The sequence below is a fragment of the Strongylocentrotus purpuratus genome, unplaced genomic scaffold, assembly GCF_000002235.5.
Source record: "Strongylocentrotus purpuratus isolate Spur 01 unplaced genomic scaffold, Spur_5.0 spur5_scaffold_11, whole genome shotgun sequence".
Taxonomy (NCBI): Eukaryota; Metazoa; Echinodermata; class Echinoidea; order Camarodonta; family Strongylocentrotidae; genus Strongylocentrotus; species Strongylocentrotus purpuratus.
Genome location: NW_022145596.1, coordinates 12,208,403 through 12,220,987, shown reverse-complemented (window position 1 = coordinate 12,220,987; position 12,585 = coordinate 12,208,403). Strand labels below are relative to the sequence as shown.

The window sequence follows — 12,585 nt, the reverse complement described above, 5'->3', positions numbered from 1 at the left end:
TGTAACGGTGGACTGAGTATCGGGAAAAGAGTCATGGGCTTATAGAACGAATGTGGGCCAGGCCATATGAATGTGCTTCTTTGGTCTTAAATACCTTTAAAAGTTGAATGCTGCCTCGTGCTTCATTGCTTCATTGTTTAAAATGACGTAATGTATCTAGGATTACACATAACCTTGTTTCAATCCATATTATTTTGCACAGCCCTATACTAATTTCTTGTCTCATTGCCGCTAGAAACTAAATATAAACTAACGTAATATGCTTCCAAAGAAGGTTTATAATATTTGTGATATCATGTATGACTTTAGTTAACAAAACAACTGATTTTGTTTTTCTTTTTTTTTCTGTTCCTTTTCTTTTTCTGAATTGGGGCTTGTTTGGATTTCTCACCTTCTAACCTATATGTATATACTTATGTATGTGTATGTTTTATTAAACTTTGTATGTAAACCATGTTAATCTAGAATGTATGTTTCGTTGTAAAATTGTGATTGCTTTTATATATGCACGGCCATACTGAAGAAATATAAAAAAAACGGACTAAAGAGGGCAGTAAGATGGATGAGGAGATGAAGTGTCTAAGAAGTCAGAGCAAGCAACAGACAGTTTCACCATGGTCCATGGTTTCACGAGATGAGATGAAACACTGAAGGGAAGACTTGTCACTCTACAAGAAATGGAAGCTGCTAAAACAAAAACAAAAACAAAATGGGGGTGTGGCCCAAAGGCAATCATTCTCAGATGAGATTAAGAGACTGGAGAATGTGGATCAGACACAAATAAAAGAGGTCAAGGAAAGGAAGTGAAAAGATCTAACAAGCTCTGTCTCACTATGAACATGACAGACAATGAAAGCGGACAAAATATACAGTTCCTCAGGTAGACAAAGGAACATCCCTTCACTGCTATTATGTAAAAATGTGTAGAACAGGTGAATATGCATGTGACACCTGTTTTACACATATTTACATAATAGCAGTGAAGGGATGTCCCTTTGTATACCTGAGGAACTGTATATTTTGTCCGCTTTCATTGTCTATCATGTTCATAGTGTCTACAGACTTGATCCAGTGCTGGACAAAGGCTTGTTGAGAGTCTATGGGAGACCCTTCTCTATGAGGCAGAGAGAGAGAGAGAGAGGCCTGTCACCAAGGTGTCCAGCTACCAACGGCAGAGACCAGAGAGACTGACGTCTATGCGAACGGAAGATGGCGCCAGAGACGATATTTGTCCGGCATTATTTTGGCGCAGAAGGAACTAAAGAATATTTGCCACGGCTATACAACAGAGACAGAAGAGGGTGGAGCCAAAACGCAACCTTCCAGTTGCTGGCTTCTGCTACTGGTGGACCAGATGGAAACAACTGGTTGCTGGGGAGAGTGACGCGTAATCTACCAGATGCAGAGGGCTTCGTTCGCAGAGTTGAAGTGAAGACAAAACTGAAACTGTCATATTTTCAGGAACATTGTCATACTCCAAGAAAGAGTAGAACCTACCAGAAGCATTGTGTTCCATGCCAAACCTGACTAACCTGTATAAGATACACAAGGCATTTCATTATTGAAATATCAAAAGTTATTGATGTTTGTAATGAATATGTAAGCTTGTATATGGCATGTATAACAATAAGAATTTTGAGAAAGACACAGAAGAATCGCCAAAAATAATGATTGAGCTTCCTGAATTTAGAACGTAATATTGGTTGGCGTCTTGAAGTTTAATAATTAATGTTAAAAGTGAATTGTGTGAATGTACATGTGATTTGAAAGAAAATTGACATATCAAGAAGATCGAGGTGGAACCTAGCAGAGGCATTGTGTTCTATGCCAAACCTTACTAACCTGTCTAAGAAACACAATACATTTCATTATTATAATACTGAAAGTTATTGATGTTTGTAATGAATACGTAAGCTTGTGTGTGTGTATAAAAATAAGAATTTTGAGAAGGACACAGAATCAACACACAGCTCAATCATGGGCTGTCTGAGCAGCTAAGCGAGTATATGGCTGGAGACAATCAAATCTCACAAATAATTTCCAAGGCCGTGGATGCAGCTAATAAAGCTGCATTGCCACAGATTATCAATGCTTGGAAGGAGGCAAGTTTTTCTACAATAAAAGCGAATCTGAACCCTCATCTCCTGCGAATTCCATTCAAGCAGGATGAGATGCAGCAAGAGATGAGGAGGGATAACCTCCGCCTTACTGGTCTGCCGGAATCTCAGGAGGAGGAGACTGAGGAACAGCTGATCAACAATGTGAAAGCAGTTGCCAAGGAGGCTGGAGTAGAAATCTGCTCGGAGGACATTTCAGCGTGCCATCGCCTTGGAAAGAAAAGAGAAGGAGGAAAGAGCAGGCAAACCGTTATACGATTTATTTCCAGAAGGAAGAGGGACAAAATGAACAGTGCAAGATTCAATCTCAAAGGAAAGGAGAGAATGAAAGGAGTATATATCATATTAATGAAGACCTGAGTGCAATGCACTACTGATGAGGGCGAATGTTGCACCAAATGTTAAATCTGCAACAAGCAGGTATTGGCAGTGGCGGATCCAGGGGAGGGGGCGGGGGGCGGCCCCCCTGAGAAAAAAGTGTAAAAACACGTTAATTTTACCTTTTTGGGGAGTTGGGACCCCCCCTGGCGCTCAAGGGGGGTGGGTGCAAGTTTTCAAATTTTCGAGGACCAACAAAAATTAAAAATGTGCTCACCCCCCCCCCCCCTTAGAAACATAATTATGTTGATGGCTGTGTTCATACTATGTTGTGCATATATTGCATTTTGTGTTGGTTAATTATGTTTATTTTTAGTCAAGCTTCTTTTTAGAAGAAAGGGCGAAGGAATTCAGATATTGGTGAAGCATGAAGACACTCAATAAAAGTTATCTTTATTTGGCTCATAGTAAAGAAAGCATTTATTCTATTGTGTGATAGAATGCTGTGTGGCAGTGGAGGCGTGAAAACGTGTTTCTCGGAGCAGGAGAAATTTGTGCAAAGATTGTAGGGAGAGGAGGAGAGAAGTCTCATCACTGGGCCGACAAAGAATAACCAACCCAACATTTTTTGGGGGCAGCAAGCGGAAGCGGAGGTTGGCGGCATGGCCAGTGGGGGAATGAAGTGGACAACAGCGTGGAAGTGGACAAATGTTCATTCGTGAAATAAAAATACTTATTAGAGTCTAGATAATGTGAAAACACAGTGGTGTTTAGACAACAGATAACAAATACCTGGTCTTGATTAGAATATAATTGTACATAGAAGTATAGTAAAACTGAAAACAAGGTTTATCTCGAGTTAGCAAGGGAAGTACCTTCAATTTCCAAAGTATTATATGGCAATAATGAAAGTTTTGTTTTGCACATTTGTTGAATTACGAAAGTTGGTGAAGTTTTCATGTATATTGTTTGTTGTTAAAGTGTAATTTGGAGGTAATTTTCAACGACTTGTCTTATGAAATTGTCTTATTGAAAATTAAGGGGCCATAGCGCCGTCTTGTGTTATCGTTTAGAAAGGGACGAAATAACTTTGTGACAGCATGGAGTTTCTACAGAGATAGGACCCGGCGGAGACTTATAATTGTTCAACTTTCAAGTTTTGGCTCGATACTGTAGCTTGATTCAAACTTTTGTAATTTGGGAAGATGAAAATATTCCTAAAGCAAAGTGTGTACGTCAGTGCAGGGCTGGAAATCAACTAATAAAGGCCATTCAACTAAATTTAGCACTGTGATGTTTCATTTGTGATCGAACGGAAATGCTTAGCGTGATTTGAATTCAGAATTTAGACATGAGAGCCCTGGTCAGTTTCCATTTAGATTAGCACCTATCAGTTACCCTTAACCATTCAAGGTCACATAGGTTATAACTTTTTTTTATTTGAAGCTACCAAAGTTGGGTACACCTTTTTAGTCTAATAATAGACAGAATTGTTTCAACAGGTTATTATTTACCCTAACAAAAAATATATAACAAGAATGACTTACTCTGAAATATTCTCTAAATATGTACAAATAAGTGTTATGAAATATAAGTGAAGTATTCTCTAAATATGTACAAATAAGTGTCATGGTATCTTATAAATAGTATCTTAAAGATGATTTTATACATTATTACATCAATGGGTTACGTAATGGATTATGAAATTGTTAGCACACTTAAACAGAATGCGAAGGCACAAAGCATTTGGGATTCAGCCAATATTTTGATCGAGAAAGGTGAAAATCATGAGAGCGAAATTACTGCCGATTCCAAGATGTCTTCTGCATTATTAAAACAAAACGTGATTGAATTTCTCTGAAGGAATGTCAAAAAATAGAATTAAGATGATCCTAAAGTTGCCGAAAGTACTATTACTTCAGTTTTCTATATATATTTTTAACCGTTAATAAGTGCTCCAATGACCCCTTTGGTGATGCACAAATGAAAATGCCCTTGTCTTTTGGATTATGTAAAGAATATGTGATACCAAATTCACACTAACGAGGCCGAAAAAAGACCGACAATAAACCAACAATAGTTTTAAAAAAATAAAACCTAACATTACCCCGAATGTGTGAATGGAATAGGAATCATGCATCTAAAGTGTCGTATCAAAATAAATGTCGGTAAATACAATAATACAACAAGAACATAATTATCAACAACATTAAAGTTGTGATAGTCTTCCAGGCTTCCACGTTTCAAACGTGTTCAGAAGTCACAGAACAGGATATCTCAGTGACTCAGTCACACCGGTAAACCAACTTCACACCAACTCCAAACCAACTGATTCTTGGCTATTGGTGTGATGTAATTTGTCGGTCGGTATGTTTGTGGTATGGTGTCGGTCTGGTTAGTGTGACTGAGGTATAAAGTATTCGATAAGGATTTGGTTACAGCTGGAATTGAAGAGCAGAGTAGGGCACGGACCTGCCGGCCCGACCGGTATGGGGTGCCACCTCATCATGTCCGTCCCCCGTAAGTCCCGCTGTCGATCTCCCAATCAAACTTTTCTCTCCCTGCAAAAGAATGATTGTACGAAGTTTATGATTATCATGTTTCAAGAAGTCAAAGATTAGACACTACACTAACATCATTTTTTTCGTCACAAGCTGATAAATGCTTTCAAGACCAACACATTTTCATTGTCTTTAGATCAAATCATACCATACACGATGTCCCAATTATATCAATAAAATGTCCTATTGTTTGATATTGATTTTAATTCAAAGAAGGAAAAAGATGTTGATATGATTTTGAATTATGCACTTTTTACTATTTACAAAAGCTTTGTTGGAAAAGAATCTAAAAAGAAAAGAACAAAAGAGAGACTCCTTTATATTTGTATTTATCTATTGAATTATCGTTAACAGATAGAAAAAAATATCCCTCCAGAAATGGAGGCAAATGCTAAAAATTTGAATATATTTATATTATTATGAAAAAATAAAGAAGACCTGAAATGGTTATTTACAACAACAACAAAATATAGTGCCCTGTCGTTCTTTTTTTCTTCAAGATGTACCATTCAAATCCGTGTCTATCAAGAAAGAAGAACAACAATAATACAAAATAGGCCTATATTATGGTCAAAACATCGCGATGATCATAGAATCCCGATCAGTGGACCGTGCTGTAAATTAAAGTGAAAGTCGGTGGAGTTAAGTCAAAATGATATAATTGCCCAGCAACTTCATTATTTGGGCCTAATATAAAACGTTGACCAGGAGGCATTGATTTGATGTTTGGGCCGAGGTCTGACGGAAGATATACATTAATTAAAATGCATAATAAAATAAGACGGTCCAAGAGGGCTAGACATACCACATTCTCGTAAGAAAGCAGAGACTTCAAATTGACTGTGGGTCTTTGCGACATCCTCGGCTGTGTTTCCCTTCTGGCTCTTGGCCCGTATGTCAGAACCGTTGTTCACCAGCCATTTTACTGCTTCTGCAATCAAACAGAAAAAGTTAATGGATTGATAAAAATTGCCACATTATGGGATAAAAAGACGCCTGATAGAAGAAGAAAAAAAGCGCAATATTTGTTAAACAAAACTGTAATTTTGTGAAGTTTTAGTGAATTTCAATTAGTTTTGTGTGTGAATTGTCTTTTGTAGTCAAAGAGTTCATTGGGACTCAATAAAACAGAAGAAACATATCTATTAAGGGTATGGAGTTCCTGCATTCATTTTGTACTTTTACAAATATTGGTCGATTATTTTGACCCCCAAAACTCACTCATATGCCCATTCCTCGCCGCTGCGTGGAGCGATGTTGATCCTGTGATGTCAGGTTGATTGATATCACCCCCTCTCTCGGCAAGAAGCTGTACAATCTCAACATGTCCATTCGCGGCTGCCTTGTGCAACGCAGTTGTGCCTGTCCTATCTTTTTCCTTCGGATCCTGAACAAAATCAAATAAAAAATGAATGAATAAGAAAGTAAGTACGTAATGAAGCAAGCAAGCCAGGAAGTTAAGAAGGAAAGTAGGAATCAAGGAAAGGAAGTGAGTAGTCCCATCTTTCCTCATGATTCATCGCCATGGAGGCTTTTCATATCTCTTTCCATACTCCCCCTCTTTATCATTGAATTTCTTTTAACATCGAATCGTTTTTATATATCATGAGAGGTTTCACTCAGAGTTTTATGATTTCTTTTCAATTTCATTTGAATACAAGAGAGTTCCTTTATGATGTATCCGCTTACAAACGGGAGCTGCGGCCTTCTTCAGACGAATGGCAATGAGCTCCTTTCATTTCATTTCATTTCCACAATAACAGCAAATAAAATTTACTAAACTTTTCGTTTTACCAAAATCATTCCAATTAAAATTTTAACAAACGAGAAATATATATATATATATATATATATATATATATATATATATATATATATATATATATATATATATATATATATAATAATATTATACCATATGGTACATGCAATGCAGTAAAAGTATACAATTGAGACTAAGAAGGTAATTATAATAATAATAATAATAATAATTGATTCACCGACCGGCTGAGTCGGCGCTAGATTTTTCCTCAAAAACTCTATCAAAAAAGGAAAGAAGAAAGGTGCTCCCCCCCGGCTCATTCGCCGGCCGGCTGAGTCGAGGCTAAATTTTGTATTAAGATTTGGCTCCCCCCCCCCCCCCCTTGTCGCCGGCTGGATCCTCTGCAGGCGCGGATCGACGGGGTGGGGGCTGACGAGTTTTTTTTTTAAATTTTGTATACATTTTTTTTTTTTAAATTCTCACGAAGAAGGCCAAAAAAACAAAAAAGTGGTCTTACCCACCCCCTCTCCCCCGCTTATTTACCGGCTGGCTGAGTCGGGGTAAAATATTTCCTGAAAAATTGGACAAAAAAGTGCCTCCTACCCCCTCCCCCCCCCCCCCCCGCTTATTCACCGTTGGTTGAGTCGCAACTAATATTTTCTCACGGATTGGCCCCCCCCCCCCTTTTCCCGCCGGCTGGATCTGCCACTGGCTGTTTTCACCTAGATTTCTTTCTTTTCTGTGTCTAATGATTAATAATGATTGAAGTTTCTTAAAATTCTCTCAGTTTTTCTTTTTCTTTAAAGTAAAACAGCACCAGAAACGGGTTAAAAAACTTCATGACTTTTTAAAAAATATTCTTGCTATATTTTGCGGACTTGTGCCTCCCCTTTTAATTCCTGTAGCCGTCCATTATGGACATAAGATCACGACTATTTATTAATCAGTTGTCCTAATCATTAAGACAATACTTCACACGTTTTTATCACAGTTTATGGTATATATCACACATTCTAGCCAGGAAGTTAAATGTCATTGCCTTCGTTAGGGAGAAACTATTACGCAACATCCAATTCCATTCTCGTTTGTATAAACATGGTCATACATATCGAACGAAATAAAATCGCGCGAACTACCCAAAAGTGATTCGTCTTCGTCTTCTGACTCCTCGTCCTCTCCTCATATAATCCCCACATCCTTTCATCTTTCTACCAATCTACGTCCACTTATGTATAATAATAGTATTCGGTTTTATAGCGCAAAATACGTTATGAAATAACATCCGCTTCCAAAGACCTTTGGACGTTATTACCCTAGCTTTAGCTCCGGCACCCGTAATCAGCGCACAGTGCATAATTTTCAAGGAATAATCCTACCAGGTACCCATTTACCTTACCTGGGTCCAGTGTAGCAAATCTAGATTAAAGATAAACTTTAGTACTGGTAATGCGATTGCATTGTGAAAGAAAAGGTGTGGAAAGGATCAGAAACAGTTGATCATGTAGCATGTAAGTATTGGTGTGCACTGCAAGGTTCTGGAGTTATCAAAATCATAATAAATAATATGATAATAATAAATAAGCGACCAAGCGGGGGTGGGTCTGGGAGGGAGTTCTGGCCCCCTCTTAGACTCAGAAGCATTTGCAATTTTAGAGCCGAATAAGACGCATTTTCAGGCACTTCCTGCAGTAATATGACGTAAAATTTCTTTCTCCTACCCCTTCCAAGAGTAGGGATCTTTTGCAATTTGAGAACCACGTTTGGCACATTAATGTCCACCGGCAACACCTGGAAAAAAACGAGGCCTTCCGATTGGTTAGAAGTTAGAGAAAAGTGATCTGTCACGTCTTGAGACGTTGTAATATGCTTTGATGCTGCACAATGCACAAAGACGGTGGTCCGGTACTTCATTAGTAGTACTTGCAAAAGTTTTCTCGAGTGTATAAACTGTGTCGTTATCAGGGGCGTCGCTAAATCTGTGTCAGTGGGGGAGTGGGGAGGGTGTAGAGGCCACCGATTACCGACAAAACGAGCAACCAATTACCGACAAATATATTAATGCCAATGTCTAAATGTCTACAAATTTAACCCTATAAACCCGGGGCCAGGAACTAAGTTATTTTACAGTCTCCCCCCTCCCGCGCGAAGAAAACGATCTGTTGTACTGTTCTCGGCTCTTAATTCTTGTTTGGATCCAGTTCCCCCCCCCCCTCATGCGCGAAGCGCGGCAGTTTTGACGTTTCAATAAATTATTACTCTTAATCCTTGTCTGAATTCATTTTTGCCCATCCCGCGCGAAGCGCGGAAGCTTTCACGATTTATCAAATTATTACTCTTCATCCTTGTCTGAATTCATTTTCGCCCATTTCGCGCGAAGCGCGGAAGCTTTGACGTTTCAATAAATTATTCTCAATCCTTGTATGAATTCATTTTCGCCCATCCCGCGCGAAGTGCGGAAGCATTCACGTTTCATTAAATTATTTGAGAAAGAAGACGATTCGTATCGTGTTGTCTAAATTCAGTTTTTCCCTCCCACGCGAAGCGCGAAAGCTTCGACACTTCATTAAATTATTAGAGAAAGAAGAAGATTCATTGTACCGGTTCCGACTCTTAATCCTTGTCTGAAATCATTTTCGCCCATCTCGCGCGAAGCGCAGAAACTCTGACGTTTCATTAAACTATTACTCTTAATCTTTTCTGAATTCATTTTCGCCCCCCCCCCCCCCCCACCAGTACGCCAGTGCAGAAAGCTTTATATGGGACAACACACATGGTGTCGTGGCTAGTACTACCTTGATTTTCTTGTCTTTCTTTGCTCATTACTCAGCCAGTATACATTTTCTTTCAAAATTGTTTGGCGCATGTCATTTATTTGTAATCTTGAACATTCAGTGTAAGTTTCGTTCGATTCTGTGAGAATTAATTTCCCCTTTTTTTTTTTTTTTTTACCAGAACTGGAGTTTATCTTCAATGTCTTGCCAAAGGACATTGGTGCCGCGGCGGGACTCGAACCGCGGACCTTGTGATCCACAGTCCTGTGACATATGCACTCGACCACGACATCTCTATGTATATTGCTATATTGTGTTTCATTTTCCTCCCTTTCTTCCCTCCAATTTGTTTTCATAATTGTTTTTTAAATTTGCCCTTTTTGTCAATTTTCTCCAAATGTTATAAATATTTTCCTATATAATTCTAAACGAATGTCGGTATAACTATCTGTCAAGTTTCAACGTTTAGAATTGTTCATCTTTTTCTTCGATACGTGTTTACAGATTTGCTATAGTCCAATATAGAAACACGGGTGACTCAAACCAATTAATAATGTCGGTCTACTTGGTGGTACAAACATTAGACATGGTAAATCAGGTATAGGGGCAGGCACGTAGCCACGGGGGGGGGGGGGGGGGGGGGGGGGGGCACGTGCCCCCTAAAATTTCCAAGATCGGTTGAACTTTTTTAGACCCCTTTTATGACCTCGATCGATTACATGTATGTGCCCTCCCAAACATCGAACTCTGGCTACGTGCCTGTATAGGGGTATTCAATAAACACATTAAACAAATCAAAACAGATCAGATCAAATCAAATCAAATCAAATCATATCAAATCAAATCAAATCAAAATCAAAATCAAATCAATTCAAATCATACCTGGCCCTGATCCAAAGCGGCGTTGATGTTTCTAGTGTCACCAGTGAAAGCTTTAACAACAAACAAAACAGTAACTGTTCTGTTATTCTAATGGTAAGTATTTATCAAATCACTGTGAAAACTAAACGAGTAAGAATGGGATTGTAGCTTTTACAGCTTTATTATAAATCATAATAAAACAGAATAACAGACTGTATTAAAGTTCTGCAAAGAAATTTCGAATGTTCATACAAAAATTAATAAAAAACAAACAAACAAAGAAACACAAGATAACAAACAGCTGTAAAAAAAAAAATCCACCTGATGCAGACAATAGACCGGTTAAATGTTATATTCAAGTTTATGGTTGTTTCTTATTCCATGCAATGCGACGAGTTATACTTGTTATTAATGAATGAACTGTCATTCTTGGAATTCATTCTGAATAAATTAGTTGCTGTGTCAGGCAAGCCTCGGGCAAACTTTCAGGTTGTCAAGAACAAGCTTCGTTTAAAACGTACGCATAGAATTTGAATGTGTTAAATAAACGTGTTTATTTAAAGGTGACCCTGTGTGTCACCTATCGATTTCCAATGATATATTACGTAATCCGACGATGATTTCTTTACAGGATATGCAATAGGGTATTGATTGATTATATATTGCCCTTATATTGATTTATTTCTTGAAAGTGTTTGCGATCGAATTAAAAGAAAAATGAAATAAAACACCAGTTTACTGACCTGCTTCGTGAATATCCAACTTCATCATGGAACGTCAGCCTGACTCTCCTTAACTCTGTTACTCGACAAAATAAACAGATTACGCAAGGTTTCTATGTCGTTGTCAATACACCAATTTGTAGGTGTATATAATGATATTAGAGATGGATGCACAATCGCGGTACCCGTTTACAATTTGTAGATGTTCGCCCAGATCGACGTCAAGTTCGACAACGTACGAGATGACACATCAAATTCACTCTATCATGGTTCCCAGTTTTATGCAAGGCAAGCTATGAAGATACACACAGCAAAATGGTCAATAATGGATGTAGCTGGTGTAGCTCGCGCTCGCTATGGTTCGTTTCGCTGGAGGAAAATTTCAACGAAGACAACGATGCATTATGCTCAGCAACCATGGAGGATGGAAAATCACATCTTTGCTATGCAGATTCGTTCCGGTTGAAATATAAATAATTTTTATACTACACAGCAGCAACGAGATGTTATTTGGCTTCGTGTAAGAAAAAACCCGCACAGATTTGTCCTTAATTAACCAACTCCTTGATCGGTTGAAATATAAATAATTTGTATACTACACAGCAGCAACGAGATGTTATTTGGCTTCGTGTAAGAAAAACCCCGCACAGATTTGTCCTTAATTAACCAACTCCTTGATAAATGATTGCACACAATAGAGCTATATATAAAATCAGATCAGGCGAATGTAGGTTACACAATGCTGTCGAAGAAATATAATTACACTCGGTGGAGTAGGCCCTTCTATTTGTAATTGCTTATGCCAAGGAGAGAGCAAGTATGATGAACAAAGAATTCTATGTACGCCGAACCTAAAGTTCATACTCGAGTTCGTGTGCGCCGTTATCGAACGATGCACTGCATACATAGCAAATTCTACAGGGCACAAAATAATGATTCATTCACAAGTCATGCACTCCTCGTCTGCTGTAGACAGACGACACAGCCAGCAGCACGCGCTGTGATATCAGAGAGGTCTACTAATTTGGTAGTGCGGCTAAGATATGAGATTCTGTTGCCAAGGAAAAGGATTTAGTGCGCAGAAGGGAGTTTACATACCAGTACAATGTTCGGCGTTGTGATCTTTGCACTCGCATTAATCCTTATATAATGCTATAATGAATGTTATCGTTACAGCAGGGAGACTGACATCTCCCTGCAGGGGCGTACGCAGGATTTTTTTCGAGGGGGGGGGGGGGGGTTAAAATAAGTCTCTTCCTCTTTGCACTCCCTCCTCTATTATCTTTCCCTTCATATCCCTCCCCGCCGCCTTTCACCTCTATTTCCCCCACCATATCCCGCTCTCGTTTGTGTTTTTTTTTTATAATGTGAAGTCCATCTTGAACTTATTTTGAAGCTGTTTCATATATACTCAGCAAAAGAGAAAGTGGACACCATTTATTGTCCGAGATTTTTATATAAACCGTCAATAAA

General features: G+C 38.5%; 1 long non-coding RNA gene across 1 annotated transcript; it reads right to left on the bottom strand.

The window, feature by feature from the left end:
• Positions 1–3,857: 3,857 nt before the first annotated feature.
• LOC100890401 lies at positions 3,858–12,213 on the bottom strand. The gene is made up of 5 exons (XR_004063373.1): positions 11,134–12,213; positions 10,412–10,461; positions 6,218–6,383; positions 5,802–5,927; positions 3,858–4,996 (listed from the first exon to the last, which is right to left on the bottom strand). It is a non-coding gene; the product is annotated as a serine/threonine-protein phosphatase 6 regulatory ankyrin repeat subunit C (long non-coding RNA).
• Positions 12,214–12,585: the final 372 nt, after the last annotated feature.